Below are 25,531 nucleotides of genomic sequence, written 5' to 3' on the forward strand. Positions count from 1 at the left end.
ATCTATGACAAACAGATGCAGATGTTTTCTTCAGATTTTGCTATAAATAGTACATAGGAATATAATACATGTATAGGAAAATATTTCAGCATAATAAATGAGCCCAAATAGCTACACATTTTACTAACTTCAGCCTCTATTTCCCTAAGAGTAGAGGACAAGCTGTGATGGTCGGTCTTTAGTAGCAATTTAGCTAGGCTGCTGTTCTAAGTGAAACACTAATCTACATGTTGCTGTGAGTGTATTTTGGAGATGTGATTAAAGTCCATTAACAGTTGGCTTTAAGTAAAACTGTTTAACCCAAACAATCTGTGTGGGCCTATTTCAAGACTTGTCTTGTGTGATGAAGAAATTCTTTGTGCCTTCAGCTCACATCCCAGAGTTCCAGACTCCCCTTCATGATAGTCTGCCCTACAGATTTGGGAATTACCTATTGGCTTCTGCTTTTATGAATCTATGTATCCATCTTACAATCTATCTCTGCAGATCAATCAATCAATTTACCATTTATTTATTAACCATCTGCTCTACAGGGTATTTCTCTGGTTATATCTTACTGATAAGTGAGACTTTAATGCCTCATGTTCATAAATACTATGAGAATAAAATGAGATTGTGCGCATGAAAATTATTTTAACAGAAAGTAAATGTTAATGTCTGTACTATTTAGCATTGGCTATGACTTACTTGAATCCAGCTAACAACTCCAGATAAATACTTCTTTTTTCCAAAAGGCCTTATCAAACTATTTAGTTTCCTAGATCTTACATTCTGTTTCTCTTTTGTTTTTTGAGATAGGTTTTCATGCCATAACCAGGGCTCAGTCACACAGCAATTCACCAACCTAAGCTTCCTGAGTACTGGGATTGAAGGTATGAGCCACTATACCAGGCTAATTTTAGGTAATTTTGCAATACTACCAAACCCGGCTTTACAGATTTGAAGACTAAGACAATCATAATCAAAGCATTCAGATGTTATATTCCTCATAATAAATTGATAACATATTTGACATAGAATCTATGGATGTGGTACAGGAGATCAACTGTAAAGCAAAAGGGTAAAGTCTAGGTTCAAACAGATCCTTAGACAAGACTGTGACAGAAAAAACAAGTTCAGTGTCAAGGATAAGGAAAGTTAAACGAAGTTATTGGGGGTAAAAGAGGGACCTACTCTAGACACCATCTCTGTTTTGTTTTTCTGAATGTGGGCTGGCTTAGCTCTCCAGCTGTGGGGTGAGCTGATAAAATGAGATAGGAGGGAACTACCTCAAGTTGTCAGCTAAATGAGTCCCAGGCTCAGAAAATGCTATGGCAAATCTGATGACCAGGGCCTCTTTGTGGAAAAGATGATCCTGAAACATTTTATTTCATCTCTGCAGAGTCACACAGCTGGATTAGATGCCACGTCCTTGCTTGGTGTTAGATTAGGCTACAACAATGAGTTTTAGCCAAGGACAGAAAAATAGGAATCAGTTTTCCACCAGCCAAGCTCACAAATACTTCCCCACAATTTACTTTTTTCCCCTCTGACTGACTGGGATAGAGCCTTGTGAGCTCCATAAGGAAAATGGAGGGGGTGTCATGTGAAAAGCCTGAGTCACCACCTGGAGAGAATCACTCATTTAGGAAAGCTTCCTGAGATGGCCCACACTAGACCATTAGCCAGGGCTGAACTGGCCTTGCATCCAGTCACTGCCATTTGTGGATGTATCTGTAATCATCTAGCTAACAGAAACTGTTACCAAATTTGGCATAAGGTCATAACAGAAATATAAAATGTACAGCATTGTCTTAGGGAGGCAGCAGATGGCAAGAAAATAAAGAATGGAATCAGAAAAGACATAAATTCATGCTCTGGAGTACAACACCAACCTGGCATTGAAAGACAGTCTAGAGTTCATCCAAGAGACAATCCATCAACCACTTAGGAGTGTGTCCTGAGAAGTCAGAATGAGAACGGAACAACCATGTTAATTCCCTTTCTATATTAATCATGTTTCTCTCTTTCTCCCCACCTACCTTCAATTCTCTACACAGTTTATTTATCTCAACTGGTGCTACCGTCTTTTCTTCTTCTGTCATGGATGGTTACCAATGAAATGTCACCCTCCATGAATTTGTGTGTGTGTGTGTGTGTGTGTGTGTGTGTGTGTGTGTGTGTGTGTGTGTGTGTAATTGGTGGGACTATTTTTAGAAAGTTGTCAGGCTTTTTGTCATGGGACCTAGCTGACAGACATAGAGCCATGAAAGTCAGTGATTACAGCCTAGCCCTACTTCTGGCTGAGTTCTCTGCTTTCTGGTCAGCTATCAAGACGTAAAGAAGCCACTGCCATATGTTCCCTATACTGGACAGTTTATGGTAACTTTATTTGAATTAGAGTCATCAGAGAGGACAGAGCCCCAGTTGAGAAAATCTGTCCATAAGATCAGGCTGTAGCCAAGCCTATAGAGAATTTTCTTAGTTAGTGATTGATGGGTTAATGCCCAGCCTATTTGGATGAGACCACCATGGGCTGGTCATCCTGGGCTCTATAAGAAAGGCTGAGCAAGCCATGAGGAACAAGCCAGTAAGCAGCACCCTTTCTTGGACACTGCATCAACTCCTGCTTTCAGGTTCCTCCTCTGTTTGAGTTCCTGTCCTGACCTCCTTCAGAACAATGATATGAAGTATAAGCCAAATAAGCCCCATTCTCCCCAAGTTGTTTTGGTCATGGTGTTTCATCACAGCAATAGTAACTCTACTGAAGACACTTCCACAGTGATGCCTTTCCTGCTGTGATAAACTGTATTAACTTACACTATGATCCAAAATAAATCACTCTCCCCTTAACTTGTTTCTAGCAGGTCTTTGGCCACAGTAATGAGGAAAGTGGTGAATACACCATGCAAACGCTGGTCTTTCTCAAGTCCCATATCTCAAAGTCCCATATCACAGTACTTCAAAATTGCTTTAACTGTGGCAATTGCCCCCCCACCCCTTTAAACATGATATTTAGGTCACATGCATAGATATTTAATCATACATTGTCACAAACCATATTCTGATCCCCCTGACAAATGTTCTAGTTAAGACACAAACTTTTCTGAGAAGTAACCAAATCAGACATGAATTATCTTCCCTCACCCAAATCCTACAGAGTCCTGGAAGTACATCTTCGGCTCTTAGTAACATTACACAGATCTAGCAGGTTTCATCCATGTATTTAGGAATATATATCACAAGTAATGAATAGAGGTCATGAATTTGAAAGAGAGCAAGGAGAGTTTGGAGGGAGAAAAAAGGTGGGGGGAGAATGTTATATTATAACCTAAAAAATAAATACGAACAAAAATAGATAAATCAGGAGCTAGGCAGATGGGTAAATGTACTTGCTGTGTAAGCACAAAAACCTGAGTTTGGATTCCCAGAACCATTCTAATACGCTGGGCATGGCCTCATATATACCTGTAATCCTATCCCATGGAAGGTAGAGGCAGGAGGATGCCTGGGGCTTGCTGGCTGCCAGCCTAGCTCCAGGTCCAATGAGAGACCTTATCTCTAGGGAAAGATACTGAGTGTGATAGAGAAAGGTATCCAGTATCCTCCTCTTCCCCCATCTCCAACATTGGTGTGTGCACCCATTCACTTGTATTCCTCTCTCTCTCTCTCTCTCTCTCTCTCTCTCTCTCTCTCTCTCTCTCTCTCTCTCTCTCTCACACACACACACACACACACACACACACACACACACATACACACACACACACACACACACACACACACCACATACACACACACAATACATGAATTTACAAAAATAAACTATACTTCAGTTTTTGTTTTTGTTTCTGAGACATGGTCTCATACAGACTGGATAGCCCTGAACTTTGTATATAGCCAGGAATGACCCTGAACTTCTGTTCCTTTGATGTGCTAAGACCACAATCACATACCATCATTCTCTGTTTTAGAAGGTGCCTGGGATTGAACCCAGAGCTCTGTGTATAGTAGGCAGGCACTCTACCAACTGACTACATCCTATTAAATGTTCCATTCTGAGATGGAAACAGAGGTGCTGGTACAATACAATGGGAAAGGCAAATAGATGCCTTTTAAGCACCAACCACAAAACAATGGTGTCCTGGCTGTCTAGAACACTGTAACTAGAAAAGGTGTAAGGCCATCACTAGGATCTCCCAAAGAGTTCTATAATCTTTTAGCCTAATGTCTATAAGGGCATTCAGTAGGAAAATGACAACATGAAAATTTGATATTCGAAATATGTTTATAGAGAATGGATGGGTAGTAAAACACAGAGTTTTTCACGTGTGTTTGCTTGTTTTTGTTGTTGGGGATTTTTTGAGGGGAGTTGGTTTTTTTGAGACAGGGTTTCCCTGTGTCACCATGGCTGTCCTAGAACATGCTCTATAGCCCAGGCTGGCCTTGAACTCACAGAAATCCACCTGCTTCTGCCTCCCAAGTGCTGGGATTAAAGACAGGAGTTACCACAACCTGGCTAAAACACAGTTTGACTAGCCAAATGCTACTTTAAACAGCCCTCATTACCTTACATAATGTTACTCTCCTATGCCCTGTATCTTCTCCCATTACTCTTCATCACGGTAAATGGCACTACTCAGTTACTGAGGGCAAAATACCATAGACAATGCTATTCTTGGTTATTCCTTCCCCATACTTCATTCACTACTACCTCCAGAATCTGTCTTCGCTTTGTGCACTCTTTCCTCTCCTCAAGGCTGCTCCTTGGTCCACTCTATCACCATCTGCCCCACTAGACTATGGATATGAACTCAAGCAGGAATTTAAAGCCACGCCGGCCTCCCTGTTTCTGTTCTCCTCCTCTAACAGTCTGTTTTCTGTAGAACAGCAGAATGGTCTAGGTCATTAATCAAACATTGCCACTCCGCTGCCTGAGACTTTCCTGGAGGCTTCCTTCACTTGGTCCTTAAAATCAAATTTGAACCTTTAAAAAATGGCTTAAACCTTATAAATGCTGCTTCATCCACCTCTCTGGCCCCATCTCATGCCAAAATTGCCCTTGTCCACAGGGCTTCTGCCATACACAGTTTTAAACATATTAAGCATATTCCTGCCTCACCAATTTTGGACTTGTTATTCTTTCTGCCTGAACACTCCTGCCTTAGATCTTTGCTGGTACGTTTATATATTCCAAGTCTAAGTTTCAAATGTCACCTCCTCAGACAAACTTCCCTGCCTGCCTCACAAAATATCCTCCAAGCTCATTTCTTATCAACACGCTCTGTTCACTCCAGAAACTGTGTTCCCGACATCTTGCATAGAGCTAGTTCTCCCCGCTTTCTCTCTGTCTCTCTCTCCTCTCTGTCTCTCTCTATATGTCTCTGTCCTGTCTCTCTGTCTCTCTCTCTGTCTCTCTCTCTGTCTCTCTCTGTCTCTCTCTCTCTCTCTCTCTCTCTCTCTCTCTCTCTCTCTCTCTCTCTCTCTCTCTCTCTCTCTCTCTTCCCTCCCTCCCTCTGCCCCAAAGAGCAGGGACCTTTCCTAACTTCTTCATTGCTGTATCCCCAATCACTTCGAAAGAGAACAGCTCTGATAGTCTTTGCTTTTGTGGTTCCAAGGAGGATTTAGAGCTCAGGGCTTCCTAGACACTGACATTTCTAAATGTATTTTTCAAATGAAGTCAACCCCTCAGGCAGCCCAGTGGGGAGGTCACAGCCAGCCAGCAAGAAGGAAGTCTGGCAAGTTAAATCATACAGTTCCTTTTCCATGCTACACCCATACTGAGGAGATGCAGCTCATTAGGTACCAAATGTTTAGTGACTGTCACTATTAATTGGTGGGTATTAATACTCTAAGGGGACAGTAAATCTCATGCTGAACTCAGTGACATCAGCGCCTTGCAGTTAGACTAGTATTTGGAGTTTGTACCTAAAGCTACAAAAAAGAACCCAGAGATTGTGCCTTCCTTGTTTGTAAGATAATGCTAGGAATATTGAGGTACCCCTCATTATGAGGGCCTGTGCTAAGCATTATATGTGTTTATTATTAAATTTTAAAATAATATTACAGAATTCATTCTAATATTATCCTCATACTTTTTGGATAAGGAAACTCTCATGTAGAGAAAGGGAGCACCTTGGTCAAGGTCACAGGATAAATAACGATGGCTCATTGATTGGAACTGGAGTCTGTCCCATTCTAAAGGCATGACCCTAGCTAAGAAATATGTCTAGTTTCTTATAATTATTTCCTTATCAGGTAGTTACAATTCTCTTTATGAAATCCTTTTCTATTCTTCCAGTCTAAGTTCAGATGCTGCTTCTACATAAAGCCTTCTCTAACCCGGCCCAGACCCATTCCCTTGCCGTTCTCTGATGAGCTGGTCATGGAGAAACAATGTCACAGAGAAAGGGGGAAAGGAACTAAGCTCTCTGAGCATACATGACATTCCAGGCATTGTCACAGACAAAAGCTTATGTACGCTTCACAACTAACCTGCAAAATGGGAAACTCTTTTCTGGAAGGTTGGGTGCCCTGGCTAAGATCTTATACTTCAAAGTGGCAGAATCAGAATTTAAACCAGTCTGAAGAGGTGCTGAGTCCAATCTATTTCCAGAATGTTCCTATAAGTGCCCATAGAGCAAATAAATGACCCATCTTTGTTTCCTTGTAGACTTTGTCCTAGTTACAATTTACATTTGCATAATTAACTTAATCTCCATTTTTAGCTGATGAACGCCATAAGGAAATGAACTCACCTCTTTTTGCTACACTAGATTCCCCAGCACTTGACCAACTTAGCAATCATGGACCTAAATAAGTATGTCTGTATAAATGAATTGACTGTATATCCTTCATCTATATATTGAATAAATAAACAGGGCTATGTCTGCTAAACTATAAATTCCTGAGGCAGGTTACCTGCTTATTTATTTCTGAGTCACTGATAATGAATGACATTTTGAACATTGTAGACACTCTTTACTAAGTATTGCTTATCGTTCAGTTTGTGCCTTTCAGAACTCCCCAGTATCCAAGGCTCCAAGCAGGCACTGTGCAAAAACCACAGGGCAAGAAGACCACACAATTCTTGTGCATAAGGTTGTAACCTAACAGTGTCAAGTGTGAAAACAAGGGGAAATTACATCTGAAACTTAAAACCAATGCCAGGTAGTTAGTGTCGGTCTGAACTGATGAGACCACACTGCTATCCCGCACACTGATGAGGCCACACAGCTATCCTGTACATGTGGCCATCCCAGTGGTTGAAAGAATGGGTTGGTTTTTCACTTGTATTTACACAGAATCGAATCCAATTGCAAGCTGGCTGAGTTGTGTTGTCCTGTATCATCTAAATGCCAGAACCCAACGTAACAGAGAAAGCATCCTCAGCTGCTGTGATAGAAGAATGTGGAGCAAGGTAAATCACATAAAGTCCTAAAAACATTAACTTGGAAGTAACACATTCCATGGGAGTTAAATCTGCATTCAAGGACTTGAGCTGGTGCCCTTCTCACCACACAACAGAGAGGGGAAGTGAAATCATCTGGTGATGACAATACGGCCCTCACAATATATAACATACACACTAAGAAGCGATCCTCGGAGAACCTAAAACACGCAGATCAATGACATGGCTTGGGCAATAAACTGCCTGACATGCAAACACGAGGACCTGAGTTTGCTCTTCAGCATCAAAGCACATACAGTGGCACATACGGTGACACACACTTATAACTCAAATGGCCAGATGGCCTGAGTTACTCTGACAGTTCCAAGCCAATGAGTGCTGTCTCAAACAACAAGAAGGACAGTGCCTAAGGAATGACACCTGTGCCTGACTTCCAGCCCCACGTGCATGTGCCCACACATGCACACAGGAAAACACACACACGTGCAAACCTCTCCAAACAGACGAACCTGGCATACAGTCCAGAAAAATGTCTACTCAGATCAGGATATTATTACTAAAATCTTAGAACTGCTAAAGTATTTCCCTCAGGTCCTCGGCAGTTCCTTTCGGGGCCTGGATCTCCATATCTGTAAAAAAGAAAGTAGAAAAAGAGAATTTCTAAGCTGCTTTAGAAATGATAATGATGTATGTTAATGTACCCCTCACATGGCCTGCCACAATAGAGCATGTTAATCTTGTCTAAGTGTCATCTCTGAAACGTAGAAAAAATAATTTTTCCAGATATTAATGAGATAAAACTACCACTCCCCCTTTAAGCTTGACAATTTCATCTTCTTGATATTAATGACCATCAACCAGATAAAGCGATTTGCTTCACACCACCACCCACACATTCCCCAAATACCAGGATCCAAGTAATTTGTAAACAGCTAAATATACCATATTCTAAGGCAAAAGAAGGTTTGGAGGAGGAAGGCAGTTAAAGCGGGAAGACCCAAATGCCTCTCCACGACAAGCTGTGCAGGTCGCCACAGCTCTTCTGTCTTTGTTTTTCATTGTCTGTCCTCCCATCCTCCTAGACGTAGGGCTGAGGACAGAGCCACAGTACTGCTCAAGGCTGAGCCTGGGGACCAGGAGCAACATGCAAGTGGTACTGTTCATGATACACAGCCCCCCTGCTTTCCCGCTGTCACCCAGTGTGTGATTCAAAGCACCTTACAAGGCACATGTTGCCAAACTGCACAGTGCCATTCTGCTGTTTCCCAAAAGGCACATGTTGCCAAATTGCACAGCAGTGTTTTGCTACTTCCCAGTCCAATTCAAACCCCTACAGACATTCTCAGGATGAGAGCAGAAACAGATGTTAAAGCCGTAATGTTTTTAAATAGATGTACCATGGAAGTACCTAAGGAAAAAGAAGCCACCCACTCTTTCTTGCCCTCCCCTCTTATGGGTAGTTTTCAAGGACAAAGCCTGATCCCTGGGCAGCAGGCCATGTCTTCCAGCAGAGGAGGATGCTGGGAACTGAAATGTCACTGCTTGCAGTTTGCTCCCACACTCTCCAAATGACCAGCTGCTTGAATAATGAGGATATAGACTGGCACCCACAGAAAGAGACCTGGCCTTTTTTCAATTTCATTTTGTTTTAAACTGTGTATCTGTATATGGGTATGTGCTTGTGGGTATACACACAAGAGTACAGGTAGCTCAGAGGCCATAGATCCTCTAAAGCAGAAGTTACAAGTGGTTGTGAATTGCCCAGTGTGGCTGCCAGGAAAGAAGTCAGACCCTCTGCAAGGGTAGTAGATGCTCTTAACCACCGAGCCACCTCTCCAGCTCAAGATTGGGCCATCTGATCAGTTCATTTTTATTTCTTGTGCCCCTAAAATGTGGGAAACTGTTCCAGAGTAGGGCCAATACTATAGTTTGGACTATGAGTGACACAGAACATGAGAATGTCATCTGACAACCATGTTTTCAAAATTCAAACAACCATGTTTATTATTTATTGACATATGTTCATTATACACGGTGTTCACTTCATAAGGTCAATATCATACAAGTACCTGATGTATTTAAAGCATGCTCTGCAATTCCTCTTACCACCCTACACCCAACACCCCATCCCCACCCCACCCCTGCTTTCTCACCCCTCTCATTAATCCTCTCATTTCCCTACTACATGATTCAAAGTATCCATATGAATTCTAGGATCCAAAATTAGGAGAAAACCTGATATTTATCTTTCTGACACTGACTTAATTTTCTTTATGTGATAATCTCCAGTTGCATCCATTTTGCTTCTCCAGATAACATAATTTTGTTTTGCTTTATGGCAGAGTAAAATTTCATTATATATATATATATATATATATATATATATATATATATATATATATATATATATATATATATACATACATACATATATCCCACATTTTCTCTATTTCTATGTTGTTGAATACCTAGTTTGATTCCTTAACTTAGATGCTATGAATATTTTTATAGTAAACACTGTTGTGTGAGCCCCCCTGTGATGTATTGATTTGGAGTCCTTGAGGTAAATACAGAGGTATATATAGCTGTGTCATTTGGTAGATTTATTTGGGGAAGTTAAGGATTCTCCATACTGATTTCCACAGTGGCTGAACTCTGTGACATTCCCACCAGGATGACATAAAGGTTCTCTTTGCTTTGCATTCTTGCTAACATTTGCTAACAACCATATTTTAATTTTGGAAGTGTTTTTGACCTTCTGTTTCACTCTATCCTCATTAAAAACCTGTATTTGCTTCCTAGGGCATCCATGTCAAAGTACTACAAACCAATGGAACTAAAACCAACAGAAACCTATTTTTATGTGGAGTATGGCTAGTTCTAACACTGATTTTTGTTGGATTTCTGTAAAGTACAAGATAAAGACGCCAGCAAAGATGATGGCTGGCAAACAAAGGCCTGACTCTTGGGAAAAGAGGAATGTCTTCTCACTGTGTCCTCACACTGGAGAAGAAGCAAGGCAGCTTCCAGGGCTCTCTAAGATTGACTTTTATTTTCATTTGTTTGTGTATGTCTGTGTGGGGGTATGTGCACATGAGTGCAGCTATCCAAGGAGACCAGAAGAGGATGCTGGATATCCTGGAGGTAGAGTTACAGGCAGTGGTGAGCACTCTACATGGGTGCTGGAAATGAAACTTGGGCCCGCTGCAAGAGACTCATGTGATTTTAGCATTTCCTTAACACCAGAAGTTTCTTTCATAAGGGTGCTAAACCTATTCCTGAGGGCTTTTTTTTCCCTCATAACATAGTCACCTCCCAAAGTTCTTACCTACTAAAGTTATCTTGGGGCTTAGGACTTCAACATATGGAGGGGTAGGCAATGAAACAACATTCAGACCAGAATAAAGAACCCATAATCATCTATTTTCCCCTTTCTAGAACTAACATTAGACTAAAGTCGAGGCTAGCCCATTGCTATGGACATATAAGCTCCTTTACCTCACCACATGCTTCTCACAGGAATGGAGGTTCCTGGACACTTTCAGTGGCTCTACTCCAACACCAACTCCCTGGAAGGCAAAAATATTCAAATGATAAATTCTTGTTCTAGGCATTAACTTGAACAGGCTACATAACCACTTTTTTTTTTTTGAATCTTCAGTCTACTGGCTTTGCACATATAATCTGTTTCCAGCCATACCGGTGAGAGATGGGGAGAACAATTACTAATTGCAAAAATGAGGGGAAAAATGAATCAAAAAGGTCAAGAGGATCAAAAGGGCACAAACTTGCAACACAAATTAGAAAGTGCCTGGAATCCCAGAATCTCTTCTTCCCCTAAAGATCCTCCACCACCCTCCCCTTCCCACAGTGGCCTGGCCTTGGACACCAGAGAAAGGGCAGAGTCATAAGATTTCAGAGCTAGAGGGAAATTAATCTTACCAAGCCGAATGTAAAAGAGACCGGAGGACAAATGAGTCCCAAGGCACATGCTGAAACACAGAAGAACTTTCACTGCCCCAACAACCTGTGTCACTTAATAATTTCATCTTTCCAAACAACAGAACTATGAGCTGTGCATAAGCTTTAGGAAATAGTCGAACGCCTATGGAGTCCATCCATGGAGAGCAAAGGTGCACCATAATCACTGGCTCTGAAGTAATTTCAAGCTCTGTAGTCACTTATTCTGTGGCTTAAAAACTGCTATCTTTCACCAAATTAGTCTCTATGAAATCAATTTCCAAAACAATCAATAGTCACACACTCAAGAAAGAATGTCTGAGAAATAATAAAGACCGATAAAACTAATCACTTTAGAGAAAACTCAAGCATGACCTTTTGAGCAACACCATTTGTTTAGCTGACACTCTCTAAGATAAATAACACTTTAAATAAATGAACACAGGCCAACTGCAATAACAGCAGTGTATAGGAGAGTAATTTTAACGCTTATTTTTGGTTTAGCTTTCAAAGCTATCATATCTTCTTCTTGGAAACAACAAACATAGCTTCAATTTAAATAATCTTTGAAACAAATGATAAAACAAGTGAACAACAGAAAAAAACTCCTTGGGGATTTCACTAGTGGGCCTAGAAATCATCAAAAGAAACAGAAAATTAACAAAAAACAGCAAACTTGCTATGGCAGCAAAAATGCCATGACAGGCTACCATGTTGTCAAACTGTGTTTCTTTTACTGGCTCTCTGGCATCAGTCTGAAACCGTCCAAATGCTTGTAGCAAACAGTTAAATATTTCATTCAAGTGTATGTTTTTATGCATGCTTTTAAAGACTTCTTTACCCTCTACCCTCCATTTATTTGTCACAGTCCTTTAGCATCAAGGACATGCCTATTCTCCACATCATGCAATATTCATAAGACATGGTGTGCACTAGCAGATAACACACTGAAGATCTGTCAGCTCTATCTCCAAACTTCTTGACCCAGAACCCAGAGAAACTGATAAATATGCAACTACAACAACAGTAAAAAAAAATAATTACAGTACTGCTTAATAGGGATTGGATGTTTTTCTTTAAACCAGATACTGTATTAAAGTCTTTATGCATAATGCTTTTTGATCTGTATAAAAATACAGATATTGGTATTATAACCACCCATATTTTGCATAAAAGACAAGCTAGAGGCAGGAAAGTCAGGAGACACCCCCAAGAGCACACCATAAATAAGCCCACGATCTTCCACCTCTGGTGCCATCAAGCAGCATTTTCCACTATTGCACAGCTTCCCCTACCCGCCTTTTCTTGTTCATGTTGGTGAAACAGAGATTGAAATAAAATGATGACATTTTTTCATTATACACTGTGTTATCATCATCACTTACCTGCTAAGCTAAATCACTGAATACAGCAAAAAAAAAAAAAAAAAAAAAAATTAGAAAGAGTCAGAAGTGGCTCAAAACTGATGTAGTATAAATGATACCATAGCATAAACTTAACGAAATGGGAAAAGGAAAAAAATGATATACACAGAAGTAAAAAGGAATATTAGGTAAACTTGAGGCTGGAGAAATGACTCAGCAGTTAAGAATACTAGCTATTCTTGCAGAGGACTCAGGTTCAGTTCCCAGCTGCCACATGGAGGCTCACAACCATCTGACTCTTTTCCAAGGGATTTGATGCCCTCTTCTGACAACCATGGGCATTGCACAGATATGGTCCACTGATGCATGCAAAATAAAATAAAAATAAAAATACATTAATCTAAAAAATTAGGTAGACTTTTGGCTTTACTGTTTTCTCTCTTCTAGTTCCTTTTCTGTTAATTTTTCTGTATTAACACATTGGTTCCTCATGATATTTATTTGCTTTCATATGACTGCTATAACAAATTTCCACAAAAAGCAGAATGAAACAACACAAATTTATTACCTTGCAGTCTATAGTTCCAAAATCTACAACAGATCCTAATCATCTACAGTGAGTATGGTTGTAAGGCTGCCTTTTTCCTGTTGTCTTTAAGGGATAATCTTTGACCTCTGTAACTTCTAGAGACTGTCCACATTCCTTGGCCCTTGATGATTGTCTTATACCTTCAAAGCCAGCAATGTTAGAACAAGTTTTTCTTCTAACATTGCTCTGTTTCTATATTCCAAATATTTCTTCTTTTACTTTTAAGGGCTTTTGAGAATAGACTGGACTCACTCACTTTAACAATCCAATGTATTTCCCTTTCTTTAACATCAGCTGGTTGCAACTATAATTCTACCCTCACCTTTAATTCTCCTTTGCCTTTTAACCTGATGTGTTCACAGATGTTGGATTGGATAGAGGCATCTGTGGGGGCCATTATCCTGCCTACCACAGTTTGTATCCTGACGTCACTCCCCAAATTAACACCAATCCCAAGCCTTTATGCCAGGTAATTCTCATTGATGAAGCATTCTCTATAGTCCTGCTATCAAAACCCAGAAATCAAATCAATTCATGTAGTACAAAATAAACCAGAAGGTTAAACAATAAAACACTAACAATGTTCATCTCCTGATAGTAGAATTATGTATAAATCTTCTTTTTTACTATGTGCTCTGTAATTTTTACCAGCATGAGTAGATTTCATAATCAGAAAAATGTTATTAAAAATGAAATGTGTTGGAATTATTACAATCCAAGCAGTGTGTAGAACAGGAGGAAAAATAAGGAGCATCCCTCTAGCTATACTGAGCTAAAAGCTTTCATTGTAGGGAGTCTTGAAACCAATCCAGACCAGAAAGGGCATCGGGGATAAATACAATAACCAGGGGTTGGTGATTTGTGCAGTCTTGCCTCTTTCTTTCCATAAATCCCTTCAGAAAGGATGAATTGGGAGAGGCAAGTCATCTCACAACTAGGAGTTTATATCTAATAAAAAACAGGAAGATTCAAGAAAAGTAAAGGACATTGGTAAAATTTAAAAGAAAAATAAATTGACACGTTTGAATTAAATAGAAGGAAGTACACAAAGAACCACACTCAACACCCATCTTCATAACCACAACTTTGTCAACATGGGCCAGTGCAACTGTTTCTTTGACTCTTGCTTTCTGTAACTCTAAGATATAATTGTAGATAGAACCCAGTGCCTTATACAGCTGTCATGAGAACCAAATTATATAGTCTGTACAAGGAGTATTTAGTGACTAAATGGAGTTCTCATGGGAACAGAAGGGATTTGTGCCTGATAAAGCAGAAGCTGAAGTGGCCCAGCCACGTAAAGGTAACACTCGGTAGGCAGAACAGGTATGTCAATGGCATGCAATCCCTACACTGAAGAGGCTAGGCCAGGAGGACCATGGGTTACACATGGACGTCCTGGGGATAAAGTAGAGGCAGGTGGTGAAGTTACATATGGGTAATGTGAGTAGAAGGTAGGATGGTATCTTAATAGTTGTGAGATGTACCAGTTTTAAAGATATGAACAGTGAAGTACCAGGAGGCTAATTAACTTATCTCTTCATACAACAAGAAATGTTTTTTGGAGTACTCTCTGTTCAAATTCTATGCTTCTTTCTTTGTCTATATTTCTAATGAAACAAGAAGTCAAAGAGCTTAAGAACAGGCATTGGAGCCTAATAGGTACAACTGAATTTTCTCCATACCAGACACAATAACTCCTTGTATATAGTCATTTACTAGCCCCACCAAGTATCATATGCATTGTCCTCATTGTTACAGATAAGGAAACTGGAACACTGAAATATTTAAATAATATTCAAGATCACACAGATGATAGAAGCATGAACCAAAATTCAAATCCTGACAGTTGGGCACACCAGAATCTGCATTCACAATAACTGAGCTACATGGCTCATGAGCAGGTACACACACATGTTCTGCCAGACTACCTCCTAAATACTGTCCATGCCTACATCCATTGTCTATGGTTAGGCACTAACAGGGGCTCTTAAATATAAAGTTTAAAACATGCTTTGTAATGCGGCAGTATCTTGGGGCATGTCTGTAGCCAAAAGTTTTCCTGTGTCCCACAGCCACTCAGTCCCAAATAAACACACAGAGGCTTACATTAATTATAAGCTGTTTGGTCTACAGTCAGGCTTATTGCTAACCAGCTTTTTTATCTTAAATTAACCCATTTATATAAATCTACGAATCACCACGTGTCTTGTGGCTTTACCTGTGTTCCATTACATCTTGTTCCCCTGGCAGCCTGCAGTATCTTCCCTGGCTCTGCCTTTCTTTTCCCATGTATCTTTGCTTGGATTTCCTGCCTGGCTGTAACCTGTCTTGTCATAGGCCAAAGCAGCTTCTTTATCAACCAATGGTAACAACACATATTCAGAGCATACAGAAATACCATCCCACAGCACAGGTAAATGAAGAGTGAGGAGAAAACAGACATTATAGGTGATGGGTGTGGAAAAATGAGGGACATGATGAAGAAAGGATTGTTCAGCACATCACTTTTAGTGGTCATAGGCTTATGAGAATGCATGTTTAGTTAGCTTGTCAGATGTTCAAAATTCCATGAATTTGACAAATTTCATATCATGTAGACTTATAATCAATTCTATCAAGTTCTACCATAGTATGTTGTTTTAAGATAACTCTAAATAGGGGCCTTAAGAGATGGCTCTACAGTTAAGAACACTCATTGCTCTTTCAGAAGACTGATATTCAATTCCCAGCACTTACACAGTAGTTTATAGCCATCTATAACCCCAACTCCTGGGGATACTGCATCCTCTCCTGGTCTCCACAGGCACCAGTCACACATACACAGTATACTTACATACATGCAGGCCAAAATACTCATACATATAGAAAGGTTTAAAACATAACTTTAAATAATAATCTTTTTTAAAATTAATAAATATATTCAGGCCACAAAGTCATAGAACTGCCTAGATGTTTCTGAGATAAAGAGGGAGCTCTTTTGAAAGATGGCTGGGAAGGTGAGACAAAATCAATTCAAAGGAAAAGAAGGTGGAGAAATGGCCTGGTAGTCATGTAGATGAGTTCCTCAAGATGCAGTGGCAGAGTGCTTTATGCAGCCTTTCATCATAATGACAAAACACATAAGAGAAATAAAAAAGACCTAAAAAGAGAAAGAAAAACATAAAGGAAAAGCTTTCTTTTGGCTCAGTTTCAGAGGCCTCAGAGCATGGTTATATGCTCTGTTGTTTCTAAATTGAGATGGAGTGGCAATATATGGTAGAACAAAGATGTTTACCATGATGACCAGGAAGCAAATAGAGGGAAGAGCCTGGCATAAGATAATTCTTCCAGGACATACATGTCATAACCTATTTCCTCCTGTCAGGGCCCCCTTTCCTGAAATTCTAACCACCTTCCTATAATGCCATCAGTTGGTAAATAAGCTTCGGAAACAACATGGCACTGGAGAAGAAAACATTTCACATCTGAGCTCTAACCTAGTATCTGTCATATACAAGAAAGCACAAATTTGAGGTAATAGCATTGTTACAAATAAACCAGGATGAGCATGAATCCTCAAAAGACATCCTGGGAGGGAAAAAAAACATACAGTACATATGCAAAAAAAGGCAGAAAACACTAAATAATTCTAGCGATTAACCTAATGCCCCCCTTACCAATCACGTTTAGGTAATGGCTTTTATATTGCATTTATTTTTCATTTTCTGAGATGTCAATCTGGGGGACTTTGTTGAAAACTAATGAGGTGAGAGATTATGCTGGCAATTGCCCCCAAATAACAGATTGCTGAGTTTAACAAATCTGTAAATTACAAGAAAAAAAAAGTTTTGCTGATCTCATTAGAGGGAACGAGCTGATGGCTCCAAGTATAGAATAAGCTTTTATCAGGCAAGTTTATATAGGACTATAGAATAATCTTACAAATAAATTGTGGTAAAAAGGCAGCTGTGCTTCCCTCGAAGACCTTCCGCTTGCTAAATTCAGCAAGGCACAAAAATGAATGAACAATGCTTCTCAATAGGAGAGCTGTGATGCCCTCATCCAAGTACCTAACACAATGGGGCTTGCCATTTGAGTTTCCTAGAAAGCAGTGCCCTTTTCCTTCCCTGTTGCCCACTTCGACTGTTTCTTATATGTCAATAGGAACAGAATAGAGCCCCTGGAAATTGTCATTGTGGTACTGAAAGCCTAAATCCTCCAGGCTGTCATTAACTTTTAAAGACCATCTGAAAATGTAACTCTGTGATATCCACAAAGTTCTGCCAATGGCCAAAAACACAGACCTCTCGAACCTCTATGGTTGTCTTAATAAAATAAAGACTTGAACTTTGTATTCTGACCAAGAGCCAATCTTTGATTCCATCCAACAAATGTGTATGTATCTCTTACTGGCTGACTACAATTCATGATATGGAAAGACTCACAAAAATATTCAAAGCCAGTAATAATTCCTGCCTTTATGGCATTCACAATACAGAGGAAAGACATATGTACATGAACTAATCATACAAATAAATGTAAATCAAGCTGTGAACACTGTCATAATTAAAAGCACATCACCTTGGGTGTGTGGGGGGAGCATGAATATGGGCTTGGCAAAGTTGGCCAGTGGTCACTAAGGTAATACAAGGATGGAGTATGAGATAAGAAGCATCTTGTTGGAAGGGGAGACAGCATGCACCATGATCCTGTCTTGCAATGCACACAAGGAAAGGGTATCTGGAGTGCAGACAACCTTGGGTGGAAGAGGCTGCAATTTGAGCTGAGCTAACAAGACAGACATTGTCAAACCATGCCAACTAGAGGATGTAAGTTCCTATAAGTGTGATTAGAAGGCTTTGAAAGATTGGTGGAGATGGGAGAGGAATCATATTTGTATTTTGAAAAATCACTCTGATTCTCATGGGTAAATATATTGGTAGACCAAGAGATAATGGCAGGACTAAAGAAGGGAGCATTGAGAGTCCAAGAATCTTAAGTCATATAATGTCAACTGTACACAAATCTCAGAGCGCTGAATAGCAGGCCCCTAATCCATGTTTGGCCATATGTATGGTAGGGATTAGGGCACAAACTGATTACAGGCATATACTCCCCAGGGCTAAGAGATGACTCTGTTGATAAAGTGCCAGTTCTTACACGGGAACCTGATCTTCAAAACTCATGTAAAAAGCAAAGAGTCATGGCTCACTCTTGTAACTGCAGCTGGGAGGCAGTTGAAGGAAAGACAGGAAGATCGGTGAAGCTCATGAGCCAGCCCCCTTAGCCTCATCCATGATTTTCAGGTTCTGTGAGAGATACTATCTCAAAAAATTAAGGTGGATTAATGGCAAGATCGATGACTCAGCAGGTTAAAGCATTTGATGAATAAGCCTGGTGATCTGTTTGCGATTCTCAAAACCCAGGTAAAGGCAGAAGGAGAGAGCTGACTCCACAAAATTTTCCTCTAACCACCAAACACTCACTATGAAACATGCACCCGCCTCATACATGTACACATGCATACACACACACACACACACACACACACACACACACACACACACGCACACTCACACACACACACACTTTCCATCCAGTCTTTCTGTGCCACTCTGTACTCTTAGACAAAATTTATATTCTCTCTGCAGAAGTTCCAAACTTATCAGGGCCAGGTGTTTCTTATCTTTTATAACCTTGTGAACTTACACTAAATATTCTGTAGTACACCCAGCAAGTTCAGAGAAGGACTCCACAATCAAACACATTGATATGAAGCAAAATGTATAATCACTATCCCTACATGGGTTAAATAAAGGCACAGACGGACTAGATGGAAAGTGTGTGTGTGTGTGTGTATGTGTGTGTGCACGTGCGCGTGTTCGTGTGTGTGTGTGTGTGTGTGTGTGTGTGTTTGCATGTATTGTGTGGTGGTTTGAATGAAGATAGCTCACATAGGCTCATATATATAAATTATTAGTTTCCAGTTGTTGGACTATTTAGGAAGGATTAGGAGGTATGGCCTTGTTTAAGGAGACATGTGACATGAGGTGAGGATTAACATTTTAAAAGCCCATGTTAGACCCAATCTCTCTCTCTCTCTCTCTCTCTCTCTCTCTCTCTCTCTCTCTCTCTCTCTCTCTCTCTTCTCTTTCTCTCTCTCCTTCCAACTTGCAAATCAGATGTCCAGCACTACAGCTGTCATGCCTGCTGCCATGCTTCCCAGCATGATGGAAAACCCTTTGAAACTATAAAAAGACTCCAATTGAATGCTTCTTTATATAAGTTGCCTTGGCCATGGGGTCTCTTCATAGTCATAGAACAGTAACTAACATAGTTTGTGTCGATTCAGACTAGCTTTATGTCATTAAATACCTTTGCAACAACTTAAAAATATCATTTCTTCAGAACTGTTTGAAATTCAGAATTGCAATGAGAATATGGTTCCTTCCTTTAAGGAACAGGAAGAACCAATGACTCATTGTTTGTAGACCCTTAGTACAGTGTCTGGGCAGGGAGTAAATGCTATAAAAGAATTTGTCAATAAAGAAAGAAAGAACCTGTGTCCCAAACTAGCTAGCAACATAAGTTTGGGGTTTATTACTCTGTAAAATGCAATTAAAGGTAAGGTGTTATGTTCGAGACTTGAAAGTGTCTTCCAAAGACCAGAGGCTATTTGAAAACTTGGTGCCTGATAGTGGTAGAGTTATGGGGTTGGGGCTAAAGATTGCATTATAAGGTCTGGGCCTTCATCAATGGGCTAGTTAATTGATGGACTTAAAATGTACTGAGTGGTGGAAGAAGCAGAGAAAATGGGGCCCGGTTGACAGGAATAGGTCACTGGAGTATGTTTTTTAAGAGTTTCTTAGCCTGGTCCTTCCCCCACACACACACACCTCTCTCTGATTTCTGAGCTGTGAAGTGAGTAACACTCCTCAACCTCTTCACCATGATGCTTTGCCTTTTCATGGCCAAAAAACGTAGGAGTGGGTTAACTGCAAACAGAAACATCTGGTCGTGAATAAGCTGCCACACACACACACACACACACACACACACACAATGGGACTGAGATGTAGGAACATTGCTGTGACTAACGCTGACCATATCAAACATTTGGAACTGATTTGTGAGAAGGATTTGGAGAAGCCTCATGTTGTGGGCTCAAGAGGCCTTAAAATGCTGTAAGTAGAGCTTAATGCACTATTCTTGTGTATGTTCAGAAAACTGGAATGCTGATAGGCATGTAGACAGTAAACACCATGTTCATGGAATTTCAGATGAGAATTGGGGCTCTGTTAGAGATTAGGATCAATGCACGTTACACTGTGGCAAAGAACATTTTTTTCCACGTCCAGAAATCTTGCAAAAATCTGAGTTTAAATCTAATGAGCTAATTACTCAAACACTGGAAATGTCAAGGCATTTTAGCATTCAACCTGTAGCATGGTTATCACTGGCTACTTTTAGCCAGGCTTAGAGTGAGAATTTGAGAATGGAATGTGAAGGTTTAAAAAGCTTGAAGTTTAGCCAGAAAAGAAATACATGCCAATTTTATTCTTCCTGAATAAGTGTCTACTGCTGCTGTCATTGCCTGTGAACATCAAAGTATAGATTCTTCTGACTTTCATTAGTGATTCACGCAAGCAGCTCTCTTTGGAATTCCTGGGCTAGGACTATGTCATTGGTCTCTCTTATCCTGAGGCTGTGAGCATCATTTTTATATGTACTGTGTATTTATTTTCACTTCTACTTCAGACTTGGGGAAGTTTTTGATAAAAAAAAAAAAAAAAAAAAAAAAAAAAAAAAAAAGATTAAGCAGTAATTACAGATGCCTTTTTATATAGCCATTTTGCAAAGAAATGAAATAAATTTCTATTTTTCTTTTATTGAAAACAGATTTTATTTTAGCTGGGCATGGTAGTGTAGTGCCTTGCCTTTAATCTCAGCACTCCGAAGACAGAACTAGGTGGATCTCTGTGACTTTGAGGCCCGCCAGGTCTAAAAAGTGAATTCTAGGATAGCCAGGGCTGTTACACAGAAAAACTCTGTCCAAAGAAAGAAAGAAAGAAAGAAAGAAAGAAAGAAAGAAAGAAAGAAAGAAAGAAAGAAAGAAAGAAGAAAGAAAGTAGATTTTTTTAAAAATAGAATATTACAGTATATTCTGATTACAGTTTCCCCTCCATCAACTCCTCTGAGTTTCTTCCCATCTTTTCTCCCATTAATATCCTCACCCTTTCTGTTTCTTGTTAGAAGACCAACAGGCATCTGCAGGATAATAATAAGATGAAACAAAAACAAACAAATTGGAATAGTTCAAAATAAACAAACAGAAGAAAAAGAGGCAAAGAAAAAGCACAAGAAATACATCTAAACCAGATACACATTTGCACACATGGAATTCCCATTAAAATACAAAACTGAAATCAGTATATATATATATATATATATATATATATATATATATATATATGTGTGTGTGTGTGTGTGTGTGTGTGTGTGTGTATGTGTGTGTGTATATATATATATATACATATATATATATATATATATATATATATATATATATATATATATACTGTAAGGACCTGTAATTTTTTTAAAAAAAATATCTTGACAAAATATTATGAGACAAAGAATTTCCAAAAATGCCATTGAGTTCATTTTGTGTTGGCCATGGGACTCTACTGCTGGGCATGGGACTCGCCCTTAAAATCCAGTGAGACTCCATTGGAGAAAAAGAAATTTTCATTTGAGAGTGGTTATCAATTGGAGATAGCTTCTGGGTTAGGCATGGGAGCTTAGGTCCACTTCTCCTCTCTGGGCTGAGACCCCATCTGATGTGAACCCAGGCATACCCTGTGCATACTGCTACAGTCATAAAGCACCAGTTGGGTTGTGTTTAGAAGACCTTGTTTTTCTGGTGTCCTCCATGTGCTCTGGATATACACTTGTTCCATGTCCCCTTCTGAAGTGTTTCCTGAGTCCAGAGGGAGGGATTTGGTGGAGACATCCATTTAGGACTGAGTGTTTTAATATTTTTCACTCTCTGCACATTGTCTGGCTGTGGCTCTCAATATTTGTTGCCAACTACTGCAGGCAGAAGCTTCTCTAATGATGGCTAGACAAGGCACTTATTTATTAATATACCAGAATGTCATTGGGAGTCATTTTATTACTACATTCTTTAAGCAGAACACTAGTATTTGGTTTTCTCCTCAGTCCATGACACATCTAGTTCTTGTCCACTTGAGTAGTGTTTGGTATGGGTTCTGTCTCATGGTGTGGGCCTCAAGCAAATCAGATATTGCATGGTTACTCCCACAAACTTTGTGCCACAATCGCCCCAGCATATCTTGCAGGCAGGTCACAATTGCAGATTATGGTTTTTAGCTGAGTTGATGTTTACCTTTTCTCCTTTGGTAGCATGCAGAGTACCTTCCAGTACCATGGACACTAGTCTATAAGGGCGAAGGCTCTACATGGGTACCAGCTTGACTTCTCCGAGTTCAATTTGTGTAGGTGTTGTCATCAACAAGAGGGCCTTAGCATCAGTTTGTGGGAGCAGCCAATAGCCTCAGCAATAGCATGGATTGTTTGGGGGTTCACATCAGACACCTTTAACCAACAATTCAATTAGATGTAACCTATTCCCAGTACTGAAGATTCATTTGGGGATGAAAGATATCCATCTGGGACTCTGTCTCCCCATTCGTTCTTTGGTGATTTCATTTAAATCACCTTCATATATGTATATATGTTTGGAAGTATCTACTGTATTAGGATTCCATGTGACTCCTCAAACAGTCTTGAATTTTCATCGTCCCTCTCTGTATTCCCTACTTTACCTCACCTTTGCCCTCCCTATTTGATCCTCCCTCTTTGACACCTCCCTTGTCCACCCACATCTATAACAGTCCTCCTTCTTAGAGACATACATCTCTTCCTCCAGTCCCTTACTCTATGTTTAACCCCTGTCAGTTTTATGAATTGTAGCTTGCTTACCAATGACTTAACAACTATTATCCACATATAAGCAAATACATTCCATATTTGTCTTCCTGGCTCTGGGTTACATTACTCAGGATAATTTTTTCTAGTTCCATTTACCTGAAAATTTCATTGTTTCATCTTTTAATGGCTGAGTAATATTTTATTGTTTAAATGTACCACATTTTCTTTATCCATTCATTCATTCATTAATAAACATCTAGACTGTTTCCAATTTCTGGCTATTTTGAATAGAGCAACAATGAACATGGTTGATCAAGTGTCCCTGTGGTAAGATGAAGCATCATTTTTGTATATGTCCAAGAGTAATATAGCTGGATCTTGAGGTAAATCTATTCCAAGCTTCCTGAAGAACTACCACACTGATTTTTATAGTGGCTATACAAGTTTGCAATCCCACTAGCAATAGGTGAGTGTTTCCCTTACTCCAAATCCTCACCAGAATAAGCTGTCATTAATTTTATTGATCTTGGCTATTCTTACTGGTGTAAGATGAAATGTCAAAATAATTTTGAATTGTATTTCCTGAATAATAAAAAGAACTCCTGGAGGTATCATCATCCCTGATCTCAAATTGCACTACAGAGTTATAGTAATAAAAACAGCATGATAATATTGGCAAAAAACAGATGCATTGATAAATAGAATCAAATTTAAAACCCAGACATAAGTTCACATACCTGATTTTTTATAAAGAAGTCAGAAATACATATGGGGGGGAAAGGATGGCATCCTCAAAAAATGGTGCTGGTCAGACTGAATGGCTGCATGTAGAAGAATGCAAATAGATCCATATTTATCATCCTGCACAAAACTCAACTCTGTATGTCTCAAAGACATCAACATAATGTTCAGTGTGTCAACCAGAAATAAAAGAGAGTGGAGGTTAGCCTTGAACTCATTGGCACAGGAAAAGACTTTCTGAGCAAATATCTATAGCACAGACACTAAGAATACAGTTAATAAATAGGACCTAATGAAACTGAAAAGTTCTGTAAGGCAAAGGACACCATCACTCAGACAAAGCAGCAGCCTACAGAATTGGAAAAGATTTGTTTTTTTTTTTACCAACTATGCATCTGCTAAATAACTCAAAAAAAATGGACATCAAGAAAACTAAGTGGCTAAGATCAAAAACACTGAAGACACTTTATGCTGGAGAGGATGTGGAACTAGGGGAACTCTCCTCCACTGCTGGTGGGAATGCAAGCTTGTACAACCACTCTGGAAATCAATATGGCGCTTTCTTAGAAAATTGGGAATCAATCTCCCCCAAGATCCAGCTATACCACTCCTGGGCATATACCCAAGAAATGCTCAATCATACCACAAGAGCACTTGCTCAGCTATGTTCATATCAGCATTGTTTGTAATAGCCAATACCTGGAAACAACCTAGATGCCCTTCAACTGAAGAATGGATAAATAAATTGTGGCACATATACACAATGGAATACTACTCAGCAGAGAAAAACAATGACATCACACGGTTTGCAGGCAAATGGGTGGATCTAGAAAAAATCATCCTGAGTGAGGTAACCCAGACTCAGAAAGACAAATATGGTATGTACTCACTCATAGGAAGATGCTAGATGTGGAACAAGGATGACTAGACTGCTACTCACATCACCAGTGAGGCTACCTGGAAAACGGGACCCCAAAAAAAGACACGGAGAAATGGACGAGATCTACATGAATAGCCTGGTCATGAGTGGGAACAATGAAGGGCGACAGTCGAGGGAAAGAGTGGGAGATCCTAACTGGATCAAGAAAAGAGAGGGAGAACAAGGAATAGGAGACCATGGTAAATGAAGACCACATGAGAAGGGGAGGAAGCAGAGAACTAGGGAGGCCCACGGAGATCCACAAAGATACCCCCTCAAAAGACTGCTGGCAATGGTCACGAGACGGCAGGAACTGATCTACTCTGGTGATGGGATGGCCAGACACCCAGATAGTGGTGCCATAAACCCCATCCAAGGACTGAGGAATCTGAAGGCAGACATCCACGGCTGGGCCCCTGGTGGAGAGCACTGGAAGTCTAATTAGTGAGTAAGAAGAGGGTTTATATGAGCGAGAATTGTTGAAACCAAGGTTGGATAAAGCACCGGGACAAATAACCAAATGAATGGAAGCACAGGATCTATGAACCAAAGGCTGAGGGGCCCCCAACTGGATCAGGCCCCCTGAACGGGTGAGACAGTCATTTGGCTTGATCTGTTTGGGAGGCAGCTAT

General features: G+C 39.9%; 1 long non-coding RNA gene across 1 annotated transcript in view; it reads left to right on the forward strand.

Annotated features, from left to right (window-relative positions):
* The window catches only part of LOC121828076 (uncharacterized), a 151,572-nt gene that overhangs the window by 52,481 nt on the left and 73,560 nt on the right, over positions 1 to 25,531 (forward strand). The gene's annotated exons all lie outside the window — the stretch shown is intronic.

The sequence above is a fragment of the Peromyscus maniculatus genome, chromosome 3, assembly GCF_049852395.1.
Source record: "Peromyscus maniculatus bairdii isolate BWxNUB_F1_BW_parent chromosome 3, HU_Pman_BW_mat_3.1, whole genome shotgun sequence".
Classification (NCBI taxonomy): Eukaryota; Metazoa; Chordata; class Mammalia; order Rodentia; family Cricetidae; genus Peromyscus; species Peromyscus maniculatus.